Source organism: Crocuta crocuta, unplaced genomic scaffold (assembly GCF_008692635.1).
Source record: "Crocuta crocuta isolate KB4526 unplaced genomic scaffold, BGI_CrCroc_1.0 scaffold442, whole genome shotgun sequence".
In the NCBI taxonomy this organism is placed as follows: Eukaryota; Metazoa; Chordata; class Mammalia; order Carnivora; family Hyaenidae; genus Crocuta; species Crocuta crocuta.
The window spans coordinates 697,789-710,293 of record NW_027528807.1 but is presented as its reverse complement, the minus strand read 5'-3'; the positions used below and the strand labels follow the sequence as shown (position 1 = coordinate 710,293).

The 12,505-nt window shown below is 36.2% G+C and overlaps 1 non-coding gene across 1 annotated transcript; it reads left to right on the top strand.

The window, feature by feature from the left end:
- The first annotated feature begins 359 nt into the window (after positions 1-359).
- Positions 360-443, top strand: TRNAQ-UUG (transfer RNA glutamine (anticodon UUG)). Its single transcript has one exon. It is a non-coding gene; the product is annotated as a tRNA-Gln (tRNA).
- The last annotated feature ends 12,062 nt before the right edge of the window (positions 444-12,505 follow it).

The following is a 12,505-nucleotide window of genomic DNA, read 5'->3' as shown; positions in this document are numbered from 1 at the left end:
GAATTGATTTTAAGTCAAATGAAATCTAATGAGGTCAGAGTTCTAACAGTGCAAGTTGTGAAATTGTTGGTCCATCGCTGCAACTCTGGGATATAATTTTCTCACAGAATGGCAAGATATGGCCATTGAGAAATTGAAATATGGCTAGTTTGAACTGAGATGTATGTGTTGGAAATATGAAACTGACTTCAAAGACAGCATAAAAATAAGAATGTAAAATAATAATTACATATGTTGGCTCCATGTTAAAATGATTATATTTTAGACATTTAAGACATATAAGACATTATCAAAATCATTTTCATCTATATTCTTTTGATATTTTAATGTGTCTATAAGAAAGTTTAAAATTATGGGGTGCCTGGGTGGCTCAGTCGGTTAAGCATCCGACTTTGGCTCGGGTCATGATCTCAAGGTTGTGGGTTCGAGCCCCTCTTCGGGCTCTGTGCTGACAGCTCAGAGCCTGGAGGCTGCTTCAGATTCTATGTTTCCCTCTCTCTCTGACCTTCCCCTGCTCACGCTGTCTCTCTCTCTCTCAGAAATAAAACATTAAATTTTTTTTTAATTACAAGCTTGGTTCCCAATTTTGGCATGCATTATCACTTTATAAGACCCTGCTACTCTAAGAACTACAGTTTTAAAAGTATTTTTGCTCCTGACAGAAAGCTAGATCTCAGTGAATCTATATCAGTTATTTTGAACAAAATATATTTATTTCTTGCTTCCATATTTAACTTATTATTTAAGCGGAATGTTATTTTTTCTAATGAAGTGTTTCAAGATTTGAAACTTGTATTGCTGTCTGTATACTCTAGATTAAAAAACCCAACCATGAGCACTTTCTTAGTGGAACTTTTTTTTTTTACCTGAGAAGTTGATATTTTTATGCTAAGGACACAATTTTGAGAGAAACCACAGTAACCATGAGAAAGGAAAGGAACCTACTTAAAGTAGTCACCTCAGTGGTGCTGTGAATGGTCCTCAGCATAGTCGGAGTCATGACTACTAGATTTGGATGCTAATGGAGTCACCAAGTAAAAATTCCCTACCTTAAAAAAATAGCATGTGAAATATTACAACATACTTTCTTGATTTGGTTGATAAGTTCTATTTGCCTTTCATTAAGAATTCATCATAAAGTGAGCTAAACCATCTGCCCTTTATCAAGAACATATAAAAGAAACGTGGGGGGGGGTTGTTGTTGTTGTTTTTTGTTTTTGTTTTTGTTTTTTTCTGGATTGCTGCTTTATAAAAGCAAGAGGCTGCTTTATAAAAGCAAGCGACTGCTTTAAAGGGATAGTGTCGACTTCAAAGGATGGGGACCCGGGGCAGTGAAGGAACTGAGAAAAAGGGAGGCCAGTATAGTGGGTCACAGGGCATTCCGAGCCAACAGCCCGAGGTCCAGAACTTTATTATGCATCTTCATATATACCCTCGCAGAGATGTGAACCAGCAGTGATTAGCTACAAACTCTTCGTGAAGAATGGCAACAATGTACATCTGGTACTGCACCATGCAAGTATCCTGAAAGAGCGGACTCAGCAGAAAAACAAGATATGATAGGAGTCTTTTTGGCACAATGAAACAACAAAGAGGGGAATGAACGCTCCGTGCTATTTACTGCTGGCTTCCCTTAAGCAAAGCATCCTTATCTGTGTACTAAGGAACAAGCCACATTCCAAGGGCATTTCACTCCAGTCCTCTCGGGGTGTTTTCAACCGTGCAATCTCGAGTTTTCTGAGATCTGGGACCCTGAGCGGGTGTACACTTGTGGTCGCGACATTACTCCGTTTCTCGCAGGATACCTAACTCTCATGTCAGAAGGAAAGTCCTGTTGTCACTGTTCTTTATCTAGAAATGTCTAGCTGTGTGTTTGTAAGACATACTTCTTTGTAATTTTGGTTTATTTATTTTTGAGAGAGAAAACGAGAGACAGAGAGAGACAGACAGAGCATGAGCCGCGGAGGAGCAGAGAGAGAGAGGGAGACACTCAGTCCAAAGCAGGCTCCAGGCTCTGAGCTGTCAGCACAAAGCCCAAGGCGGGGCTTGAACCCACTAGTGGTGAGATCATAACCAACTGAGCTACCCAGGCGCCCCAAAACATAGCTCTTTTTAAGCCCAAGATTAAAGTGAGATTCTTTTATAGCTAATTATATCTATTTCACAAAGAAAAATAATTTATTCGCAAAGGAAACACTTTCTTTGTTAGATTGTGTCATGTTCAAAAACTATTTGTTCAAACCATAGCCCAAGTTATTTGCTCTCTTACAGAAGCATAGCTTCATTTGTTAATATATGCATTCACTCAGAAAATGCTGTTGACTTCCTCCTCCTCACTGCAAGGCACTGGGTTATTTATAGCACCAGAAAATAAGATAAAACCCACAAGACTGGAAACTATTTTCTTAATGGTAATTCTTTCAGATGATGAGTTTGAGTGCAGTAGAACCCAATTACATTTGTGGGTTTTGTTGAGTAAACAAACACTACTGAAGATTGTTGATATTGAAAAAGTCATTAAGAAATTCTGTAGTTTTCAAATTGAACTCTTTACTGTTGAGTCATACTTGTTTATTTGTATATTTTATGGTAACAATGGAGGATGACAACCAGAACAAACTGAATTAATTTTGTCATGATCCACTATTGAAAATGCCAGAACATTGTAAATAGACTTCTATCATGTTTTTCAAAAATGTAAGTGAAAAGCAATACATAATAATTATTTCATAAAGCATTTCTGAATCATTCCAAGTAATCTTAATTTCTAATAACGACAATTGGATGTACTCATTTTTCTTCACTTAGGTTTATAATATTAATGACAGAGTCCAGGTAGAATAATTCCTAATAATATTGAATAATTATTATAAAATGTAGACTGAATTCTTTCCCTTTTCATTTAAGTTTTCAATGTAATTTTATTTTTAAGAAACAGGATCATCCATTCCCACTTAAATATTGCAATTTTAGAGAAAATATATGATGTACTGGAATATCTTTGTTATGAGAAGGTTTTAATGATATCTTAAACCTTATCCATTAAGGCCAATTTGTTATTATTAGCACTATTATTATCTAGGTGGCAGTTTTTCATATTTTCTTTTATTACTGTAAAACTGGAGCAGAGAAGCTAAATCACTTTCCTACAGGACTGGATGCTTTAATGGGTAGACTGGACATTCAGTTTCTGGAAAGCTAATCCATAATTGAAATATTATATTAGAAATTTCTTTATGTATTTTCTCTTTTTAAAATATCTTAATAAAGTCTTACTTTGTTTTTGAAAAGTATTCTGATAGTGGTGATTTTTATCTTGATGTGCAGCAGTAAATGAAGATAGTCATTTATGACCAGCAATACTTTCACAGTAACAATTTCCTTTTGTTTCGCATTGCAAATTTTAAGTAATAAAAATATAGTTATTCTCAAAAAAATTGGACTTGTTCTCTTTTAGTGCTTAAAATTAAATATAATAGAAATCAGTAGATAACAGTGAATTGAAAATGATTGCTTACATTACTTGAAAAATATTTTCTTTCTTCCACATCTAAAACTTTTCTTCATTTGAATTATGCTAAAACAACTGAATACTTTGGACCTAAGAAGAAATTAGATCTGCAACCAATGCAGTCATTGGTTTATTTATATCCCTTTATTTATAAAGGGAATGCAGTCATTCCCTTTATTTTTAATGTTTAATAGGTTTTCTAAAGCAATCAAATAATAGAATTTGTTACTTATGATTTTGCTTAAAAAAGAATATTGTGGATTTAGAGTAAAATGAATCTACATGTATTGGCTGCTTAGTTGCTATTGATATTATAGGATTATCCAATATAAGGGTATACAACTAGTGATCCCCCAGGTAATAGAAAAGTAGCTAATGATTGTCGGTCAAAACCATCTAACAAGTATCATATGATGCAGGCATGAGTGCTTTAACAGTCTGTACACACCAAGATTCTATGGCAAAATTTCTGCTCAGGAGAAGGACAATGACAGAAGTAACAAAGATCTATATGAGATTTCAGCATCATGAACCAGTGTGAATGGATGAGTTAATGTTAAAGATGATACTACCAGAAAATGCTGTGAAAAACAGAGCTCCTATAGATCAAATATGTACTTCAACTTAGTATTTGCAAAGTCTTCTTTTTAGTTGGACTATAGTTTTGTTATCCATCATTATGACCTTAATGGAAATGATCTGATGAATTCTTCCGTTAGTTTCAAATCAAATCCTATTGTAGCCTGCAAATGACCTGACCCCTAACTCTCTTTCCAACATTTCCAACTATATTACCTTCCTCAGTTCCTCAAAAGAGCCAATTAAAGTTTTGCTTCGGAGCATTTGTAGGTGTTACGTACTTAGAGAATATCCATTCCCCAAATAGACACATGATTTTCTTCCTCACTTTATTCACCTCCCTGTTCAACCCTTAACAAAACAAAGAGGACTTTTCTGATTATATTATCCATAATAGCACTTCCTTCTTCCATATATCCTCTTACCTTTATTTTTTTCACAGTATATAGGACTACCTGCCAATAAGTTATACATTTGCATTAGTGAGTTTTGTTTTGTTTTTTGTTTTTTTTTTTGCTAGCCATTGGCTTCTTTATTGAGCACCAGATTTTCAGCATGAGTCACCATAGGAAGGTTTCAGATTCACCCAGACTCTGGTCCATAGTCAGAGAGCTGCAGCGTGCTGAAGCATTCACGTGTACAGAAACAGGCACATGGGCTCCAAGGCAGCAGTGGCTGACTATGGGCATCCTGGTCTTCCTTGAAGGAGTAAAGGTGAGTGTCGTTCACCCTGAGGGAGGTTCCATCCACAGGGTGAGGGCTTGGAGAGGTGGCTATGATGTCTTCAGGGATGGTGGCTATGATGTCTTCAGGGATGCTGCCCTGCAGCAGCCGAAGGTGGCAGCCCATAGGCTGTATAGAGCAGATCAAGAAGCTGCTGCTTCTCATCTTCGGGGAGGAAACTGGACTTTGCCGCATTGATGTTCAGTCTCTTGAACTCCTCCTCGGTAAAGCCCATGTTCTGTAGCTTTTATAACAAGTGACCAACAAAAACATACCAGTTTAATTCAGTAAAACTTGATTTCTCATTCACATTACACTTTGGACTCTTGTTAAAAGGTTCTGCTCCAAGCTTTGATGCTTGGGTCATGGATTCTTCCTTCATGGACCTCTGCCATTGTCTAAGGTATTAATTAGCATTAAGTCAGTGAATTATCATAGAGAGAGAGAGTGAAGAAAACATGTAGAGCTTGTCATAGCAAGCTGTAAGAGTGGCATACATCAATTCCTCCCATTAGCCAGCACCCAGTCACATTTCCCCATTATCACTGAATGGCAGGCTGGAAAATGTAAATCTGTATGCTGTGTACTCAGTACAATTGATAATCCTTAACAAGACACTACCATGTTACTTATTTTTCCAGATGTTTCTATTCTGTCTCCTGAGATACATCATATACCCCTAGAAGGCAGCAACATTATTTGGTTTGGTTCCTAGAATAAAGCTTTGCATGTAGTAGCTGCTCAATAAATATTTTTAAAGTGAAAAAAAGTAATATTTTATTTATCATTTGCTCCACATTGGCCTAAAGTCTGATGACATACACTAAAAGCAAGAGAACTTCCTAGTGTTAATATTCCTGAGCTGACACTGATCAGAGATGTAGTTGAAAGCTAGTAGCTCTGGCTAACCCTTAAAGGTGGTCAGCTCAGGCTCTTTGATTCATTTTGGTCACACACTGCCATCAACATGTTGCATACCTAGAGTAGACTACGTTCCTCTGTTAAATAAAATTTGGAAATATATAATTTCACTATATAAAATTTCATTACAAAGTACAGTTTAAAATATGTGATTTGTTTACTTTCCTCTTACTTTTTTAATGGGAAAGTGAACAGAATATTATATTTAATGCAGCAGGCAATTCATTCTATAACACTTGCAGAGAACTTAACAAGACACTTTAATCATTCTTATCAGTCTCTACAACAATCTAAGAACCCTATTGTCTGAATTGTTTCTATTGTACAGAAAAGGATATGGGTCTCAGATTCTGTCACTTTCAAATATTACCAACTCATGAGCAGCTAGGTTTTAATCTGATGCTCATTCTACTCTATTTATGAACAAAGCTCTCATAATCTTCAAAGCAATTTCCTCAGTAATCATAATCATTAATTTTCAAATGCATTTTATGTTTTTTGTTTTTTTTTTGAGAGAGCAAGAAGGTATGAGTGGGGTTGAAGGACAGAGAGAGAGACTATCGTAAGCCTACTCTATGCTCAGCACAGAGCCCAATGTGGGGCTTGATCCCCTGAACCTGTGATCATAACTTGAGCCAAAATTAAGAATTGGACATTCAACCAGGTAAGCCACTCAGGCACCCTTCAAATACATTTTATGATCTATTGACCACAGTTTCCTTATGAATTCAAAGCTCACATGGACCTTTTTGTCAAATAGTGATGAAACCCTCATGATGAGGTATTTTTTTGTTTGTTTGTTTTTAATTCAAGTTAGTTGACATACAATGCAGTCTTGGCTTCAGGAGTAGAACCCAATGAATGATTCATCTCTTACAAATGACACCCAGTGCTCATCCCAAAAAGTGCCCTCCTTGATGTCCATCAGCCATCTCCCTCCTACCTCCCCTCCAGCAATCCTATTTGTTGTCTGTATTTAAGAGTCTGTTATGGTTTGCCTCTCTCTGTGTTTTCATCTTATTTTTTCTTTCCCTCCTCTAGGTTCATCTGTTGTATTTCTCAAATTCCACATACGATTGAAATCATGTGATATCTGTCTTTCTCTGACTGACTTATTTCACTTAGCATAGTACACTCTAGTTCCATCCACATTGTACACGATGAGTTTCCTGATAGAGCAAAATAAGCCAGAACATGGAGTGGAGGAAGTATAGTACTTTACAGAGGAAGGTCGAGCTCCAAAATGTGGTTACTAATAGTTTGGTGACAAACCACAATGTGAGAGTAATAGTCTCAGCACTGTCTTACACCACACACAAAAATAAACTCAAATTGGATTAAAGACATAAATGTGAGATCTGAAATCATAAAACTCCTAAAATTAAAAATAGTAGTAATCTCTTGGATGTTCGCCTTAGATATATATATATCCTTAGGCAAGGAAAACAAAAGCAAAAATAAACTATTGGGATTATACCAAAATGAAAATCTTTTGCATGGCAAAGGAAACCACCAATGAAACAAAAGATAGCCTGCTAAATGAGAGAAGATATTCACAAATGGTCTATCCAATAAGGGGCTAATACCCAAAATACACAAAGCTATAAAATGTAACACCAAAAACAAAACAAAACAAAAAAACCCCAAACAATCTAATTTAAAAAAATTGGCAGAGAACCTGAACATTTTTAGAAATATACATATAGATGGCCAAGAGACACATGAAAAAGATGGTCAACCTTACTAGCCATCAGGGAAACGCAAATCAAAACCATAATGAGATATCACCTGATACCTGTCAAAAGGGCTTAAATCAAAAAGACAAGAAACAAGTGTTGGCAAGGATGTGGAGAAAAAGGAATCCTCACACACTGTTGGTAAGAATACAAATTGGCTCAGCCATTATGGAAAACAGTGTGGAAGTTCCTCAAAAATTAAAATCACGGGGCACCTGGGTGGCTTAGTTGGTGAAGCATCTAAATTTGGCTAAGGTTATGATCTCATGGCTTGTGAGTTTGAGCCCTGCATCAAGCTCTGTACTGACAGTTCAGAGCCTGGAGCCTGCTTTGGATTCTGTGTCTTCCTCTCTCTGCCCCTCCCCTACTCATGTCCTGTCTCTCTCTCAAAAATAAATAAACATTAAAAAAATTAAAATCACACATGACGTAATAATTCTGTGTATTAATGGAAGGAAAATGTAAACACTAATTCAAAAAGATATATGCACCCCTATGGTTATTGCAGCATTATCTACAATAGTCAAGATATCAAAGCAACTCAAATGTCCATCGATAGATGAATGGATAAAGAAGATGTGATATATATACATCACATATATATATATACACATCATATATATATACACATCATATATATATACACACCATATATATATATATACATCATATATATATACACAATGGATTCCTACTTAGCCATTAAAAAGAATGAGATCTTGCCAGTCACAGTTGTGATAACATGGATAGGCCTAGAGGACATTATCCTACATGAAATAAGTCTGTCAGAGAAAGATAAATGCCGTATGATTTCACTTATATGTGGAATCTTTTAAAAAATAATAATTAAGAAGCAAAAAGCAGAAACAGATCCATAAATACAGAGAACTGGTAGTTACCAGAGAGGAAGGAGGTGGGATGATGGTCAAAACAAGTGACGGGGAGTGGGAGGTTCAGGCTTCTAGTTGTGGAATGAGTAAGTCATGGAATGAGTAAGTCACAGCATAGGCAATATAGTCAATGGTATTGTCATAGCATCATATGGTGACAGGTGGTAGGTGCACTTGTGGTGAGCATGGCATAGAGTATAGACTTGTCTAATTAGTACGTTATACCTTGGAAACTAATATAACACTGTGTCAAGTATATAATAATAATAATAATAAAACTCCAGAGTAGTAGTCTCAGAAGGCACCCTATTCAAAGAGTAGTTGTATGATTGCTGACAACACTACGTCATCTTTGGCCCTTGACCTTGCTCTCCCCTCGGATGCACAGATAGCACCACTTGAGATAACGAGTACAGATGACTATGCACAGAAGTCTCCACTTCAGATAACTGCCCGCTGACCGCACCACCCTGCCTCTCACTCTAGAAAAGCTCTGGGTTGAGGGCAGAGCTTGGCGGAGAATAGCTGTTAGTGCTCTGGTTGGTTCATCCGTCCCTCCTTATCGGTAAGTTAGCCTGAGTAAGACTGTAAATGGTGTGGAGTGGCTTGCCTTGTAGTTTTATTGTTAAAGTGCCTTCTGGGCTGGCAGTGAGACCTTGCTTCTGATTGTCTCCCTCTTGGCCCCTTCCCTGCTCACGGGCTCACTTTCAAAATAAATAACCTTTAAAAAAATAAAATGAAAAAGTGCCTTCGCAAGGTGGAGGGTATTTTACTGACCCTCCTCCACCTTCTAACAGTGGTTTTGCACACTTTAACTGGGGTTAAATCAGAGCTCCTGTTAGAGGCAAGCATTTAAATGCAAAGTTCACTTTCCATGATGGATATAGAAGTTGACAAAGTGAACTGTGACTCAGGGTGGGTTATGACAACAATGGGAAATTAGGTTGATATGCAAACAGAAATCCATAAGGATGGGAACAGAGAGAAAGAAAGGAGCATAGGGTACTGCGGCAAATTGTATAAAATGGGATATCATCAGTTTAGTGCTAGCACCTTAGATTACAGGTTAGGGGCTCCAGAATATTGTCAAGCCTGACCTATCAGCAAAGAGACCAATCCAAATGTGGAGAGTTGCTGGTGCCTTTTGGTCCAGGTCCTGGACCAAACCGAGCCCACAAACTAGAGGTTTTCAGATGGCCACTTCAGGGCAAGCCAGGGCTGAGGCAGTCAGAACTGAGGGTCACTACCAGCAATCTAAACATTCTAGGGGATGTGTATGTACTGCACGGGATGACGTTGAGGATTCTATAGCATCTTCTCTTAGAGTTTGCATGTGCTCTGTTTTTACCTCTATCTATTTAGTAGAAGAGAGAAGTAGGAACATGATAGAGAATCTAATTGTATAAATCCATAATGGTTTCCTGGTGGAGAGTGTAGTTGTATAACAGCTATGAAATATTAACCAATAAGAAAGGCTTTTAATTAAGAACTTTTATAAATTTAGAATTTTAATGGTAAAATACTACTTTTAAATTTTACAAGATGTCTTTATTTGGTAACAGTTAAAAGGGTTCTTTAAAAATTGTTTTAAGCTTTTGTTTAAATCTCAGTTAAGATACAGTGTAATGTTAGTGTCACGTGTACAATATAGTGATTCAACACCTGATGCTCATCACAAGTGCCCTCCTTCATCCCCATCAGCTGTTTAACCCATTCCCCACCCATTTCCCCTCTGGTAATTATCAGTTTTCTGTAATTGAGCCTGTTTCTTTTTTTGCCACCCCCCCCCTCATTCTACATGAGTGATATCAAGTGGTATTTGTCTTTCTGTGATTGACTTATTTCATTAGCACTATACTCTCTAGCTCCATCCATGTCATTGCAGCTGGCAAGATGTCATTCTTTTTTTGTGGCTTAGTAATCTCCATCTATCTATACCACATCTTTATTCATCAGTAGATGAACACTTAGGAAAAAGTTCTAATACAAGTACAGTAAGATATTTATGTCAATAAATGACCATATTGCAATACTATTAGAAGCAGAACAAAATATAAAATTTATAGGTCCATGCTTATTTCCTTTTTCTAATGCAAGTATAGCTTTTAATGTCTTTTTATTTTAGTTTGTTTAATAATGTTTGGGTCACTATTTTAACCCTTATTTGGAAACTGCCTGGGACTAATCTAAATTAATATTTTTTTTCTGACACTGGAAATCGAATGGATTAAATGAATTGGATTTATAAGAGTTCTGAGTATTAATACTTCTTTTATGTGTTTTAACATAATCTCCTGTGACATTGCTAACCGTGTTTGAAAAAAAACATTTTAATGTATTCTAATTGACTGACCCTACTTCAATGATTTCTAATACTACTCCTGCCTTATATCAAGTTTTTATATCTGATTGGTCTAATTTATTTTTGTATTCTATTACATTGATTGCCTCTACTCTTCACCAATATTAGACTCTCCTAATTTTTGTAAACTTAAAGAATATCTCTAACTTTGTGGATCAACTTAGGGCATGATTGAATGTATTATTTCATTGAGTCTTTTAGTCCATGAACAATCAGGTTGTCTTTATGTCTTTCCATTTCTGTAATATTTCCTAAGAAATGTATGTCCTTTGTGAGCTATATTTCTAGCTATGTTTTGATTTTTGTTGTCAGTCATGAATAGGATCTTTGTTTCTAAAGAATAATTATTTTTGTATGCTAATTTTAAACTAGCCAACATGCATAATTATCCTATTCAAATGATTTGTATATATGAGTTTCTGGATTTTCTATGCAGTCAATTAGAGGTAAATAAGTTTTTTTTAAAGTTTATTTATTTGGGGAGGAGAGAGAGAAAGCGTGTGAGTGTGTGCATGAGCGAGCATGTGTACACAAGCATGGGAGGGACAGAAAGAGAGACTAAGAATCCCAAGCAGGCTTTGCACTGTCAGCACAGAGCCTGGTGTGGAGCTTGAACCCATGAACCATGAGATTGTGACCTGAGCCGAAGTCAGGAAGTGGACACTCAACCCACTGAGTCACACTGGTGCACCAAAAGCAAAGAAGTTTTTATTTCTTCTTACAAATCTTATGAACTATAGTCTCTTTAGTGCATTGGCCAGGGCCTCTAGTAGAGGCTGAATATACATGGTGGAAAGGGGTATATTCTTCTTATTTCAATTCCGTATTCTTAAGTCATAGGCTTTCTGGTTATTTTTAATGTCATTCATTAAGAAGATTTTATTTCTAGTTTTCTCAATTTTCTATGAGTAACAAACGTTGACCTTTGCTAACTATTTTTAAGCATCTACTTGTTAGGATCATAATTTTTCAACTTCCGATTTAATTAGTTTTCAAGCTAGAATACACATAATCCTTAAAAATCTTCAAACTTCTCAAAGACTACATAGACTTGAGTGATCCAAAAAGAATCAGTTTCAACATTCTCAATTTCATTTGTGTTCTTTCTTAATAGAGATGTGTGAACATGTACACATTGCCCTTTTACCACTGCCCTTTGTGTGTAAACAAATCTTAATTTTAACCCATCTAGAATTTTTTCTATGATGAGTTGACACTAGTTAGGAAGTATGTTGGACATAACACAAAGGGAAAATTTAAACATACCTGTGTCTGCAATGACTTTTTAAGTCAAGGTACCATGAAGCCAAAAAGCACATGGTGTCATTCTCTGTCCTACGTGTGTTTTGCTTAAGGGTGCCAAGTGAGATGTAAGGATGGCCTATTTTGACCTGTATTGAGATATTTAGGATCAGGATCAGAATGTATACAACATTCAGAAATGTTTTAATGAAGTGAGAGCGATGATAGCTTTTACTTAATAACTTCACCTCTTCAACTTCTCAATTATCGTACAAGAATACTTCACTGCTAAGGGAGAATCCAATGAGAGAAAAGAGAGCATCCTTATATAGCAATGAGTGCCATTTACGTGATCTTTATTTCTTTTATGTTAGAAATTCATAGTAAGCCTTCCTATTTTATGTATCCTAGATTGTATGATTGTTTTCCCTCTTTTTACTACCTTTCTGAAAATCAGGTAAACATCCAATGCCCTTGTCATGTGGTGTTGCTTTGGCTTCCATTAGAGGTAGCTGAGTATTTATCCAGATCCCTTCAAGGG